General features: G+C 38.0%; 1 protein-coding gene across 8 annotated transcripts in view; it reads right to left on the bottom strand.

The window, feature by feature from the left end:
- MARCHF8 (membrane associated ring-CH-type finger 8) overlaps positions 1-15522 on the bottom strand; it is a 161903-nt gene that overhangs the window by 28419 nt on the left and 117962 nt on the right. The gene's annotated exons all lie outside the window — the stretch shown is intronic.

Below are 15522 nucleotides of genomic sequence, written 5' to 3'. Positions count from 1 at the left end.
CAAACAAGCAAAAAACAAAACAAAAACAAAAACAAAACTCGGTTTAAACAGACATACTATATATATCTACTCAATATCCTTATTGAGTAGATATCCTTACCATCAGAATAAATTTGTTTTTTAAATTTTATTTATTTATTCATGAGAGACAGACAGAGAGAGAAAGAGAGAGAGACAGAAAGGCAGAGACACCAGCAGAGGGAGAAGCAAGCTCCATGCAGGGAGCCCGACATGGGACTCGATCCAGGATCTCCAGGATCACACCCTGGGCTGAAGGCGGCGCTAAACCACTGAGCCACCTGGGCTGCCCCCAGAATAAATTTGTTCTGAGCAGCAATGTACCCAACTAAAAGTCCTCACTTTCTCACTCTATTTTGCACTTAAGGGTAAATATGTAAGAAAGTTCTCCCTAAAGACATTAAACTTGAGGTTTTCTGGGAGAACAGTCTGCTTTCTTGATATGGCCATTGCTTCTTTGTCCAGCACACCTTCCTTTCTCAGTCACCCTGGAATAAAGATGTCGTGCCAGGAGATACATTAGTCACCTTAAGACCATGAGGAGAAAAGGTATACACAGAGGACTCCAACTTTTTGGTCTCAAGACTCCTTTACAATGTGAAGCACTGAGAACTCCCCAAAGCCTTTTGCTTATGTGGATTATATATATTTACCACATTAGAAATTAAAACAATTCTTAAAATATGGGTCTATTAATTCAATTAGAATAAACCCCATTATATAAATAACATTTCTATGAAAAATAACTATTCTTCTGAAAAAAAGTGACAGAATAACATATTTTTATATTTTTATAAATCTTGTTATTGTCCAAATAATAGAAGATAGCTCGATTCCTTTTTTTAATTTTATTTATTTATTCATGACAGAGAGAGAGAGAGAGAGAGAGAGAGAGAGAGAGAGGCAGAGACACAGGCAGAGGGAGAAACAGGCTCCATGCAGGGAGCCTGACGTGGGACTTGATCCCCTGTCTCCAGGATCCAACCCTGGGCTGAAGGTGGCGCTAAACTGCTGAGCCACCCAGGCTGCCTGATAGCTGGATTCTTAAATCTGCTTGTACATTCAATCTCCTCTGTTGTTTTGACTGAAATAAATGAAGAAAATTTGGCCTTAGACTTTTATAAGTGTATGTGTATTTAAGAACCATTTGAGATAACTGTGGATATTCTTTGTACTACACAAAAACTCAAGTAATCAGCTGTGATGTACACTCTAATATTAATAAACTTTTAATACCCCACTAAAATCAACTGGTCCATCTTTTACTTCGAATTGGTCTCTTAATCATGCACGACTTTATAACATTACACTAAATTGGTCATTTAGAAATTACTGGTTCACTAGGTTATGCAAATCTTCCAAGCCTGACACATTTCATTATGCAATATGAAAAAATATCACACTCATTAAAATAATTATCAGAGTCCTTAATTATTGAAAAGCTACCAAGCTCACAGTGGTGGATCCAAGTTTTCCAAAATCCTAATTTTTGCTTACAGACTTCAAATTTTTTCACTGGCAACTAAAACTGTTCCTTGAAAGGAATGATTGGTTCAATTCATTCAATTTAGAGAAATGTCTGCCAAATATCCAAGTCAGAATAAACTAGAGTTTGACTGCCAATAATTCTTTCAATAAAAATTGTATTCCATTAAAAATGACTAGTTAATTTAGCAACTCAATCACAGAAATGCTTTGCTCTGAAGCAACCACTGCACTTTGGTATTCAGTAGAAATGATCTATACTAGATATGCAAAAATGGAATAAAATACATAATATTTAACGAGAAGAGTACATTAAAACTGACACACATATTAAAATTTGCAGAAAATGAAATCAAAGTATAATTGTCTTCAAAATGTTCCCAAAGTTAAAGATATAAGATACAAGAAATATATCAAGCTTCCAAAGATAAGCACTAAAAAATCTGCACCAAGAGATACACTCATTAACACCACACATAAAACAAAAAGAAATTCTTAAAAGTGTTCAAGTAGCCCACATGACAGTGCGTCCCTCCCGAAGCTGTGCGCTCGGTCGAAGAGGAGGACCATCCCCGATAGAGGAGGACTATTCTTCTGTCAAGGGTATACGAGTAGCTGCGCTCCACTGCTAGAACCTCCAAACAAGCTCTCAAGACAGTAAGAAAATGAGAATAAGAAAGAGAGATGGGGAGAAAGTATGGAGGGGGCAAACAGAAAATAAAAAGTAAAATGGCATCCTTAATTCCTAAGATCTCAGAATCTATCCTAAGGTCATACAGCAAATAGAGAAACATTTATTCAAGAAAATTTACTATACCTTGGTATGAATAGTAGGAATCTGGCATTTGAGCTACAACCCAGTCTATCCTCAGGTTGACAGGTTGACAGAAGCTCCACTCTGGAAGGGTGCAGCCACGGAAAAAAAAAAATGGCTTCCCCCCCTTCCTCCCCCCTCCCTCCAAGCTCCCAAAAGAATAGAATGGTATCTCCAGAGAGAGGGGCAGGTCCTAAGTATTACATACTACTCTATCAACACCATGTTCTGGAAGCCATGTTCCAGGCAAAAGTGATTTAGAAGTATGTCTGGGCTCCTTTCTGCACAGTGCCCACTAACAGAGCAGAAGTTCTACTCCAGGCATGGCAGTCTGGGTGTAATGGGGCCCAACTTTGCTTAACTCAACAGATTGAAAGGGTGGAAGTTCCACACCAAGAGAGGCAAGCCAATTTCTTTGCCCTACATAAAGCAGGTGCATGACTCCAAAAGATGTGGGCCACTGTACCTACCCCCACCTCCAGAGCACAAGCTTAGATTTTGCAAAGGTGGAAAGTCAAGCCAAAAGAATAGAGAGCTCCTAAGCTATCTCCAAGAAAACAAACATTATCTGGAATAGAATATGTAGAAATTCCAGCCTAATGGTACTAGCAAAAATGGTGGCATTTTAAGAGGCTGGTAGCTCTAAGACATCAACAAGAGAAACCATAAAACAACTAAAAGTGTACCACAGAAAACCAGAGACAGACAACTAAGAAAGTCCTCCTGAGGATGGAAGAAACCTCAAAGACTGGCCTCAAAAACAACTGCAACAGAGGGGAGGGGCAAGATGGCGGAAGAGCAGGGTCCCCAAATCACCTGTCCCCCAAAAATTACCTAGATAACCTTCAAATCATCCTGAAAATCTACGAATTCGGCCTGAGATTTAAAGAGAGACCAGCTGGAACGCTACAGTGAGAAGAGTTCGCGCTTCTATCAAGGTAGGAAGACGGGGAAAAAGAAATAAAGGAACAAAAGGCCTCCAAGGGGGAGGGGCCCCGCGAGGTGCCGGGCTGAGGCCGGGGCGAGTGTCCCCAGGACAGGAGAGCCCCGTCCCGGAGGAGCAGGAGCTGCACCAACCTTCCCGGGCGGGCGGAAAGGGGCTCGCAGGGAGTTGGAGCAGGACCCAGGAGGGCGGGGATGCCCTCGGGCTCCCGGGGACACTAACAGACACCTGCGCCCGGGAGAGTGCGCCGAGCTCCCTAAGGGCTGCAGCGCGCACGGCGGGACCGACCGGAGCAGCTCGGAGGGGCTCGGGAGCGGCTCCAGGGAGGGGGCTGCGGGGCGGGAGCGCGAATCCAACAGCGCAGGCCCCGGAGCACAGGGCGCGGGGACACAGCCCAGGATCCGGCCTCCCCTGGGACAGGCAGAGGCAGGGAGGGCCCAGGACAGCAAGGACGCTCCTGCCCCGAGCTGAGCAGATCAGCGGCCTCGCCCGGAGCCTCCAGGCCCTGCAGACGGAGACGGGGCTCTCGTAGTTCCTGCGGAGGCTGAATCCAGGCTTCCAGAGTTGCCATAGCAACTGCGGCTGTTCCTCCTGGGGCCTCACGGGGTAAACAACCCCCGCTGAGCCCTGCAGCAGGCAGGGGCAGAGCAGCTCCCCCAAGTGCTAACACCTGAAAATCAGCACAGCAGGCCCGTCCCCCAGAAGACCAGCTGGACGGACCAGTTCCAGGGGAAGTCAAGGGACTTAAAGTCTACAGATTCAGAAGATACTCCCCCGTGTTCCAATACAACTTGTTTTTGGCCACTCTGCACTGAGCAAAATGACTAGAAGGAAAACCTCACCTCAAAAGAAAGATTCAGAAACAGCCCTCTCTCCCACAGAGTTACAAAATCTGGATTACAATTCAATGTCAGAAAGCCAATTCAGAAGCACTACTTTACAGCTACTGGTGGCTCTACATAGAAGACAAGTTAATGGCAAAGAGGGAAACTGAGGAAAAAAGAGACAAACAATTAAAGGACCATGAAGACAGATTAAGGCAAATAAATGACGGTCTAAGGAAGAAAAACCTACGTTTAATTGGGGTTCCCGAGGGCGCCGAAAGGGACAGAGGGCCAGAATATGTATTTGAACAAATCCTAGCTGAAAACTTTCCCAATCTGGGAAGGGAAACAGGCATTCAGATCCAGGAAAGAGAGAGATCCCCCCCTAAAATCAATAAAAACCATTCAACACCTCGACATTTAATAGTGAAGCTTGCAAATTCCAAAGATAAAGAGAAGATCCTTAAAGCAGCAAGAGACAAGAAGTCCCTGACTTTCATGGGGAGGAATATTAGGGTAACAGCAGACCTCTCCACAGAGACGTGGCAGGCCAGAAAGGGCTGGCAGGATATATTCAGGGTCCTAAATGAGAAGAACATGCAACCAAGAATACTTTATCCAGCAAGGCTCTCATTCAAAATGGAAGGAGAGATAAAGAGCTTCCAAGACAGGCAGGAACTGAAAGAATATGTGACCTCCAAACCAGCTCTGCAAGAAATTTTAAGGGGGACTCTTAAAATTCCCCTTTAAGAAGAAGTTCAGTGGAACAATCCACAAAAACAAGGACTAAATAGATATCATGATGACACTAAACTCATATCTGTCAATAGTAACTCTGAACGTGAAAGGGCTTAATGACCCCATCAAAAGGCGCAGGGTTTCAGACTGGATAAAAAAGCAGGACCCATCTATTTGCTGTCTACAAGAGACTCATTTTAGACAGAGGGACACCTACCACCTGAAAATAAAAGGTTGGAGAACCATTTACCATTAAAATGGTTCTCAAAATATACCCTAAAAACTATAGAACACTTCTGAAAGAAATTGAGGAAGACACAAAGAGATGGAAAAATATTCCATGCTCAAGGATTGGCAGAATTAATATTGTGAAAATGTCAATGTTACCCAGGGCAATTTACACGTATAATGCAATCCCTATCAAAATACCATGGACTTTCTTCAGAGACTTAGTACAAATTATTTTAAGATTTGTGTGGAATCAGAAAAGACCCCAAACAGCCAGGGGAATTTTAAAAAAGAAAACCATATCTGGGGGCATCACAATGCGAGATTTCAGGTTGTACTACAAAGCTGTGGTCATCAAGACAGTGTGGTACTGGCACAAAAACAGACACATAGATCTATGGAACAGAATAGAGAACCCAGAAGTGGACCCTGAACTTTAAGGTCAACTAATATTCGATAAAGGGGGAAAGACGATCCACTGGAAGAAAGACAGTCTCTTCAATAAATGGTGCTGGGAAAATTGGACATCCACATGCAGAAGAATGAAACTAGACCACTCTCTTGCACCATACACAAAGATAAACTCAAAATGGATGAAAGATCTAAATGTGAGACAAGATTCCATCAAAATCCTAGAGGAGAACTCAGGCAACACCCTTTTTGAACTTGGCCACAGTAACTTCTTGCAAGATACATCCACGAAAGCAAAAGAAACAAAAGCAAAAATGAACTATTGGGACTTCATCAAGATAAGAAGCTTTTACACAGCAAAGGATACAGACAACAAAACTCAAAGACAACCTACAGAATGGGAGAAGATATTTGCAAATAACCTATCAGATAAAGGGCTAGTTTCCAAAATGTATAAAGAACTTATTAAACTCAACAGCAAAGAAACAATCTAATCATGAAATGGGCAAAAGACATGAAGAGAAATCTCACAGAGGAAGACATAGACATGGCCAACATGCACATGAGAACATGCTCTGCATCACTTGCCATCAGGGAATTACAGATCAAAACCACAATGAGATACCACCTCACACCAGTGAGAATGGGGAAAATTAACAAGGCAGGAAACAACAAATGTTGGAGAGGATGCGGAGAAAAGGGAACCCTCTTACACTGTTGGTGGGAATGTGAACTGGTGCAGCCACTCTGGAAAACTGTGTGGAGGTTCCTCAAAGAGTTAAAAATAGACCTGCCCTACGACCCAGCAATTGCACTGTTAGGGATTTACCCCAAAGATTCAGATGCAATGAAACGCCGGGACACCTGCACCCCGATGTTTCTAGCAGCCATGTCCACAATAGCCAAACTGTGGAGGGAGCCTCGGTGTCCATCGAAGGATGAATGGATAAAGATGTGGTTTATGTATACAATGGAATATTACTCAGCCATTAGAAACGACAAATACCCACCATTTGCTTCAACGTGGATGGAACTGGAGGGTATTATGCTGAGTGAAGTAAGTCAATCGGAGAAGGACAAACAGTGTATGTTCTCATTCATTTGGGGAATATGAATAATAGTGAAAGGGAATATAAGGGAAGGGAGAAGAAATGTGTGAGAAATATCAGAAAGGGAGACAGAACATAAAGACTTCTAACTCTGGGAAATGAATTAGGGGTGGTGGAGGGGGAGGAGGGCGGGGGGTGGGGGTGAATAGGTGACGGGCACTGAGGGGGACACTTGACGGGATGAGCACTGGGTGTTATTCTGTATGTTGGTAAATTGAACACCAATAAAAATTAATTTATATAAAAAAACCAACTGCAACAAAGGGATCTGCATTTACTTGGATCAGACCATGGAACAATGCCCTACGGAACTGTCCAAAATATCAGAGCAATCAGCCAACAGTTAATGGAACTAAAACCTGAGTGTGAAATCAACAGAGATAAGAAAACTTAACAGGTCAGGAAGAGAGACAGTTACTGCCATAAACGTAGTCATCCCAACTTGAGAGAGTGCATGCCCAAGGCTTACCCACTGAGAAGCAAAATCAGAAACTATATATTGTGAAGAAAACAGATTTTACTATAAATCCAGCCAAGTTACTAAACAAAGAACAACCCACAGGAGTTGGAGGGTCAAAGAATTTTAATTCAAAGATAATAAAAAGTATTATCTAAAATATACAACATTGAGTACAGAAATTACAAGACATTCAGAGAAAGGGGAAAGTATGACCCAAACAATAAAAACAGGAGGTAATAAAAAAAAGGCCCTCCATAAGGCCCAGAAACTGTCTTTGGTACAGTTACTGTTTTGGGGTCCAGTTACTGTCTTTGGTACACAAAACCTTCAAAATAGCTAATATAAATATGTTCACAGAACTAAAGGAAGCCATACTTAAAGAGGTGAAGTTCCTTCGCATGACAATACCCTACCCAACTGATGAAAGCAATAAAGAGATAAAAACTATAAAAAATGAACAACATGGAAAATGTGGAAGTGAAAAGTAAAATAATTGAAATGAAAAATCCATTACAAGCATTCAACAGCAGATTTGACCTGGCAGAGGAAAGAATCAGTAAATACGAAGATGGATCCTAAGAGATTATGCTATTTGAAGAACAGGGATCAAAAAGAATAAAAAAGATAAACAGAGCCCTAGAGAAACATGGAACATGATTAAGTACACCCACATATCCATAATGTGAGTACTAGGGAGAAAGAAGAGAGAGGAGAAGAAAAAATATTCGAAGAAATAATAGCTGAAAACTCCTAAAATCTGATAAAAACATTAATCTCCACATCTAAGAAGCTAAATTAAATTGTAGTAGGATAAAAGCAGAGGGACCTGCATCCAAACACATCAAATTAACATGCTGAAAGACAAAGAGAATATCTTGAAGGCAGCAAGGGAAAAATAACTAGTTGTGTACAACTAAACCCTTACAAAATTAATAGCAGATTTCTCATCAGAAACAATGGAGGCCAGAAGACTGAGGGGGGTGGCAATTTTAGGGAACTGAAAGAAAAAGAATCTTAACCAAGAATGTTATTCCAGCAAACCTACCTTCAGTAATGAAGGTGAAATTAAGATATCACAAGTAAGAAAAACAGAGAATGTAACACTAGCTGATACATCTTAAAAGGAATGTTAAAGAGAAGTTCTTCAGGCAGAAAACAACTTAACATCAAATAATAATTAATAGAAACTACATGAAAAAAAAAAACACAAAGAACACCAGAAAAGCTAATTATGTAAAAATAAAAGACAGTATGTATGTGTGTGTATGTATGTTTTTCTTGTTCTTTCATTTCTTAAGAGATTGTAAAAAGAATTATACAAAAACATATATTTTGAATTGTTGGACCTATTACATAAAGAAATGTTAATATATTTGACAATAACAAAAGAAGTAGGTTGGGTACAAGACTGTATTGGCAAAAGAAGTGACACCAAATAGCAACTCAAATCCATGGAAATAAATGAGAACAAGAAATGGTAAAAACTTTAAAAGAACAAACTCTGTAAATGCTTTCCTTTCTTTTATTTTTTAAGATTTTATTTATTTTATTATTATTTATTCATAAGAGAGAGAGAGAGGCAGAGACACAGGCAGAGGGAGAAGCAGGCTCCATGCAGGGAGCCTGACACGGGACTCGATCCTCGGACTACAGGATTACACCCTGGGCCAAAGGCAGACGCTAAACCACTGAGCCACCCAGGGATCCCATCCTTTCTCTTATTTAAGTGACAAATTAATAACTGCAACAATGTATTATTAGATTTGTAACATATACAGATGTAACATGTATAGCAACATTAGCAAGAAGGGGAAAGAGAACAGAGGCACATAGGCATGATTTTATATCTTATGGAATTAAATGAATATGATGATAGATTTTGTTTTTTTTAAAAGTATACTCTAAACCCGGGAGCAAACACTCCACATGATAATTTTTAAAAATCACATAATACAAAACAAAGCAGTAAAGGATAAACAGAGAAAAAAGGCATAAGATACATAAAAAAACAAAAAGTGAAATGGCTGACACATCAAACTATATTAACAGCAATAAATATTAACAATCCAATCAAAAGGTGTGTCACTGTGGATAAAAACACAAAATGCAAGGGTACACTGTCTAGAGAAGACACACTTTACACTGAATATTGCAAATAGGATGATAGTTAAGGAAAAAGATAAAATTACAAAAACAGTAACCGTAAGAAAGTTGAAAAGACTATACCAATATCAGACAAAACAGACTTAAGAAAATTATACCAGAAAGAGGAATGAATGATTCATGATTTTAAGAAATCAATGAATCACAAAAATCTAACATATATGCCTCATAAAAGAGCCCAAAATTACACAAAGCAAAAACTGATAGAACAGAGTGAAAACCAGACAATTCAATAATACTGGCAGACCTCAATACCCTATATTCAACAATGGACAGAACAACTAGATAGAAGGCTAACAAAAGGTAAGAACTGAACAGCACCATAAACCAACTAGACCCAAAAACAGAATACACATTCTTCTCAAGTGTACATGGAACATTCTCCAGGGAAGCAATACATGGCAGACCATAAAACAAGCCTCAGTAAATTCAAAAAGAATTGAAATAATACAAAATATGATTTCTCACAATGGAGTTAAATTAGATATCAATAACAGAAAGAAATAAGAGAAAATCACAGACACGTGGACATTAAACAATAAAATCTAAAATAATCAATTGGGTCAAGGAACTCACAAGGGAAATTAGAAAATATGAGATTAATAAAAATGAAAACATAAAATACCAAACTTATTCAATGCAGCCAATATAGTGCTTAGAGAAATATTTACAACTGTAAATGCTGATAAATATAAAGAATAAACTCAAATAAATCACTTCCACAATAAGACGCTGGTAAGAAAAGAGCAAAGCATACATAAATTAGCAAAAGAGGAAAAAATTACAAGGAGATATTAGGACTAGAAAATTGATGGAGAAAAACCAACAAAACCAAAAGTTGGCTCTTTGACAAGATTTTTTTTTTTAAATCAAAAAACCTTTCTGTAGCTTCACCAAGTAAAAAAATAAAATACAACTCTAATCACTAAAATTAGGAATAAAAAAGCTTGTATTGCCAAGCTTTCAGAAATATAAAGGGTTATAAAGGAATATTGTGAACTATTTTATACCAAAAAAATACACAAGTCAAGAGGAAACCCTACAGAGACAGACACAAACTACCAAAAGTGACTCAAGAAGAAATAAGAAATCTAGGAGGTGTACAGTTCAGTATTATTAAGAATATTTACATTATTGAGCAAACAGTCTCTAGAATTTTTTCACCTTGCAAAATTGAAACTCTAAACACATTAAATAACAATCCCCATTTCCCTGTCTCTCCTTGCCTAGCAACCACCATTCTACTTTCTGTTCCAATGACTACCTTAAGATACCTCATATAAGTGGAATCATACAATATTTGTCTTTTTGTGACTGGCTAATTTTACCTAGCATAATGTCCACAAGGTTCATCAATGTTGTAGCATATGCCTGAATTTCATTCCTTTGTAAAGGCTAAAGAAAATCCCATCGTATGTATATACCATATTTTGTTTACTCATTCATCCATCAATGATTGACTATGTTGCTTCCATCTTTTGATCATTGTGAATAATACTGTTATGAATACAGATGTCCAAATATCTCTTCAGGACCCTGCTTTCAATTCTTTTGGATATATACCCAAAAGTGGAATTGCTGGATCATATGATAATTCTATTAATTTTTTGAGGAACCATCATACTGCTTTCCATAGTGGCTATATCAATCTACATTCCCAGCAAGAGGGCACAAGGGTTAGTAGGTACTTGATGTGTAAGCTGCTATCTCATTGTGGTTTGGAGTTGCATTTCCCTAATGCAGTTCACCCTAGCAACAGTGAATATTTTTCATATGCATATTGACCATTTATATATCTTTGGAGAAATGTTTAGCCTATTCAAGTCCTTTGTCCCTTTTCCTTAGGTTACTTGTTGTTGTTATGTTGTAGGAGTTTTATACATATTCTGAATATTAACTCCTTATCAGATAATATGATTTGCAAATGTATCTCCTATTCCACAGATTTTTTCACTCTGTTGATGCACAGAAGCTTTTAATTTTGATGTAGGCCAGTGTATTTATTTTCACTTTCATTACCTGTGCTTTTAGTGTCAATAAATCTTTGCCAAATCCAATGTCATGAATCTTCTATTTTCTTTTTCCAAGAGTTTTACGCTTGGTTTAGTTAGGACTCTTGACACATTTTGAGTTAATTTTTGTATGCAGTGTAAGGTAAGAATCCCACTTCATTCTTTTGAGTGTGGATATTTAGTTTTTCCCACCACTATTTGTTGAAAAGGCTGTCCTTTCCCCACTGATCATCTTAGCACTCTTAAATCATTTAGCACTCAAAAACCATTTGAGCACATATGTGAAAGTTTATTTCTAGGCTTTCTATTCTATTCCATTGGTATAAATGTCTTTATGCCAGTACTACAATGTTTTGATTACCGTAACTTCTTAATAAATTCTGAAATTAGGAAGTGTAACACTTCCTAACTGTCCTTTTTTTAGTCCATCAATGTCTGTCCTTTTTTTCAAAATTGTTTTGGCTATTCTGGGTCACCTGAGATTTCATATGAATTTTAAGATGAAAGTTTTACTTTGGGTACTACTGACCTTTTAACAATATTAAGTCTTCCTTCCAATCCATGAATACAGGATCCTTTTTTTCAAAATTGTTTTGGCTATTCTGGGTCACCTGAGATTCCATATGAATTTTAAGATGAAAGTTTTACTTTGGGTAAACAATATTAAGTCTTCTAACCCATGAACACAGGACATCTTTATATTTATCTATATCTGCTTTCTTTTCTTTCAGCAGTGCTTTACAATTTTCTGAGTACATGTCTTTCATCTGCTTGGTTAATCAACAAAAAAACTCCTAGAACAAGTGAGTTCAGCAAAATCACAGGATACAAAATAAACACAAAAAAATTAATTGCATTTCTCTATATATCAATGAACAAAAGGACATGAAAATTAATACTTACAGTGCAAATCTAACAAAGCAAGATATGAATGCTAACTAAAATGCTGATAAAAGAAATCACAGAAGATAATAAACAGAGAAACACCTGTGTTCATGGATTAGAAGACTCAACATAGGAAAGTCATTAACTCTCCCCCAAACTGATATACAGTTTTAATCCAATTCCTATCAAAACCACAGCAATTATTTTGTAGATATAGAGAAATTATTCTAAATTTACAAGGATAGGTAAAGAAATTAGAATACCTAAAATAATTTCATAAGAGATTAAAGTGGGAATAATAAGTCTACATGATTTCAAGACCTATTAAATAACTATAGTAATCAAGACTGTGTGGTGTTGGCAGAGAGACACAAAGATCAATGGAATAGTTCAGAAATAGACCCATACAATGTGCTCAACTGATTTTGGAGAAAGAATCTTCAACAAATGGTGCTGGAGCCATTGGACAATAAGCAACAAAACAAAACAAAAATCTGTGAAACGTTAAAAAAATAGAAGAAAATCTTTAGAGTTCTTATATTTGGCATCTAAAATATGATTGATGAATAAGAGAAAAAAATGATAAAATAAAATTTAAAACTTTTGCTCCATTAAGAGGATGAAAATAAAAGCTACAAACTGGGAGAAAATATTTGTAAATCACATATCTAACTAAAGATAGTATCTAGAATATATAAAACTTATAAAAACTCAACAGCAAAAAAAAAAACTCAAGTAGAAAATGGGCAAAAGACATGAACAGATATTTGAATGAAGATACACAGGTGGCAAATAAGCATATGAAAAGATGTTCAACATCATTAGCCATTAGGGAAACAGAAATTAAAACCGTAATGAAATATCACTACACATCTATTAGAATGACTAAAATAGAAAATAATAATATCACCAAATTCTGGTTGAGGATACAGAGAAGTTGGATCATGGGTATGTTGCTTGTAGGAATGTAAACTGTTATTCACTGTGAAAAACAATGGAAGTTTCTTTAAAAATTAAACAGGCAATTACCATACAAAATAGCCATTGTTCTTCTGGGCATTTATCCCAGAGAAATGAAAACATATGTTCACGATGGGGAGGACCGCCTGGGTGGCTCAGTAATTGTGCATCCGATTTTTTATTTCAGCTCCAATCATGATCTTGGAGTTGTGGGATTGAGCCCTGGGTAGGGTTCAGCACTGAGCTCTGCTTGTCCCTCTCCCTCTCCCCCTCCCACTCTCACTGTCTACACACATGTGCACTCTCTTTCTAAAATAAATAGATAATTTTTTAAAAAGTATGTAGGTGCTTATAATAGCTTAGTTGAAAGAAATGTCTTTCAAACAGGTGAATACTTAATTAAACACTGTGCTATATCTGCACCATGTAACACTATTCAGCAAAAAGGAAATCTCAAGAGAATTATACATAATTTAAAAAGTCAGTCCCAAAAGCTTACAAATTATATGATTCCATTTATAGAACATTCTTTAATTGACAAAATTATAGAAAAGAGAATAGATTAATGGTTGTCTGTGGTTAAGGAGGTAAGTAGGTGTGGCTATACAGGATAACTGAAAGATCCTTGTGGTGACAGAATTACTATGTATATTGACTATATCAATGTCAGTATCCTGATTGTGATATTTTACTAGAGCTTTGTAAGCTGTTACCACCATTGGGTGACAGTAGGTAAAGGTACATGAGATCTCTCAGTATCATTTTTTACAACTGTGTATGTGTGATATTGTGATTTATAAGAAATGTATATTTGTCTTCTAAATGAGAAATATACATTTCTCATATCTATTTGGTTTTTATTTTTTTATTTTATTTTTTTAGGTTCTTTTTTTTTAATAATAAATTTATTTTTTATTGGTGTTCAATTTGCCAACATACAGAATAACACCCAGTGCTCATCCTGTCAAGTGCCCCCCTCAGTGCCCATCACCCATTCACCCCCACCGCCCGCCCTCCTCCCCTTCCACCACCCCTAGTTGGTTTCCCAGAGTTAGGAGTCTTCATATTTCTGTCTCCCTTTCTGATATTTCCCACACATTTCTTCTCCCTTCCCTTCTATTCCCTTTCACTATTATTTATATTCCCCAAATGAATGAGACCATATAATGTTTGTCCTTCTCCGATTGGCTTATTTCACTCAGCATAATTAAATATAGTTCCTGGCTCACAGTTCCCAAAACCCTTAGAATTTCCTAGGCCTGAGAGTGGTAGGGGTGTCTTCTGTTATGTTAATGAGGGGAGTTTGAATGCACTTAAAGATGGGTCCATGTGATTACAGAGGTGGCACTTTTAAGGGAGAACGGTGGAGGCTGAATCAACAATCAATGGCTAATGATTTAATCAATCAGTCAATCATATCTTATGTAGAAAGCCTCCATAGAAACCCAAAAGGACAGTTTGAAGAGCTTCCAGGTGGGTGAACATGTAGGGGAGTAGGGAAAGTGGTGCTCCTGCAAAGGACATGGGATCATCTATGCCCTTTCCCCATGACTTGCCCTATGCAACATTTCCATCTATCAGGCTGCTCCTGAATTATATATCCTTTTACAATAAACTGGTGATCTAGTAAGTAAAATGTTTCTCTGAGATTTGTGAGCCACTCTAGCAAATTAATCAGATCCAAGTAGGGGTTTGTGAGAAACTCTGATTTACAGCCAATAGATGAGAAGTACAGATAACAACATAGAGTTGTGACTAGTGCCTGAAGTCCAAAAAGGGTCACGAGAACCTCAATCTGTAGCCTGTTGGTCAGAAGCATGGGTAACAGCCTAGGCTTGTGACTGGTGTTGGAAGGTAATGGTGGAGGTGAGAGGGCAGTCTGCTAGAACTGAACCCTTAACCTGTGGAATCTGATGCTTATCAACAGGTGGTAGAATTGAGCTGAATTCTCAGACATTCTGCTCGTGTCCTGAGAATTGCTTGGTGCTATGTGGGAAGCCACACTCCCCAAACTGGAATCAGTACCAGAACCAATGTGTATATATTTATATATGTATGTGTATATGTGTTTGGGATATATATGAATGAAAAACCATCACTAAAATGCAGAGATTTTCAAATTAGATATAAAAGCAAGATAAAACTACATGTCACATACAAGAAAAACACTTTACATATATAAATACAAACAGGTTAAAAATAAAGTATGGGACATCAATAACAAAATGATAGTAATAACAAGATGACAGAGATGCTGAAATTATCTAGCAAAGACTAGAGGCAGCTCAAATGACCATTCACAACTCTTAAAATAGAAAATAGACTCGGGACACCTGGGTGGCTTAGAGGTTGAGTATCTGCCTTCCACTCAGGGTATGACCCCAGGGTCCTGGAATCAAGTCCCACAAAGAGTTCACCCACAGGGAGCCTGCTTCTCCCTCTGCCTATGTCTCTGCCTCTCTGTCTGTGTCT

Source organism: Nyctereutes procyonoides, unplaced genomic scaffold (assembly GCF_905146905.1).
Source record: "Nyctereutes procyonoides isolate TBG_1078 unplaced genomic scaffold, NYPRO_anot_genome, whole genome shotgun sequence".
Taxonomy (NCBI): domain Eukaryota; kingdom Metazoa; phylum Chordata; class Mammalia; order Carnivora; family Canidae; genus Nyctereutes; species Nyctereutes procyonoides.
The sequence above is the reverse complement of the archived record's forward strand: the minus strand, read 5'-3'. Positions and strand labels throughout refer to the sequence as shown.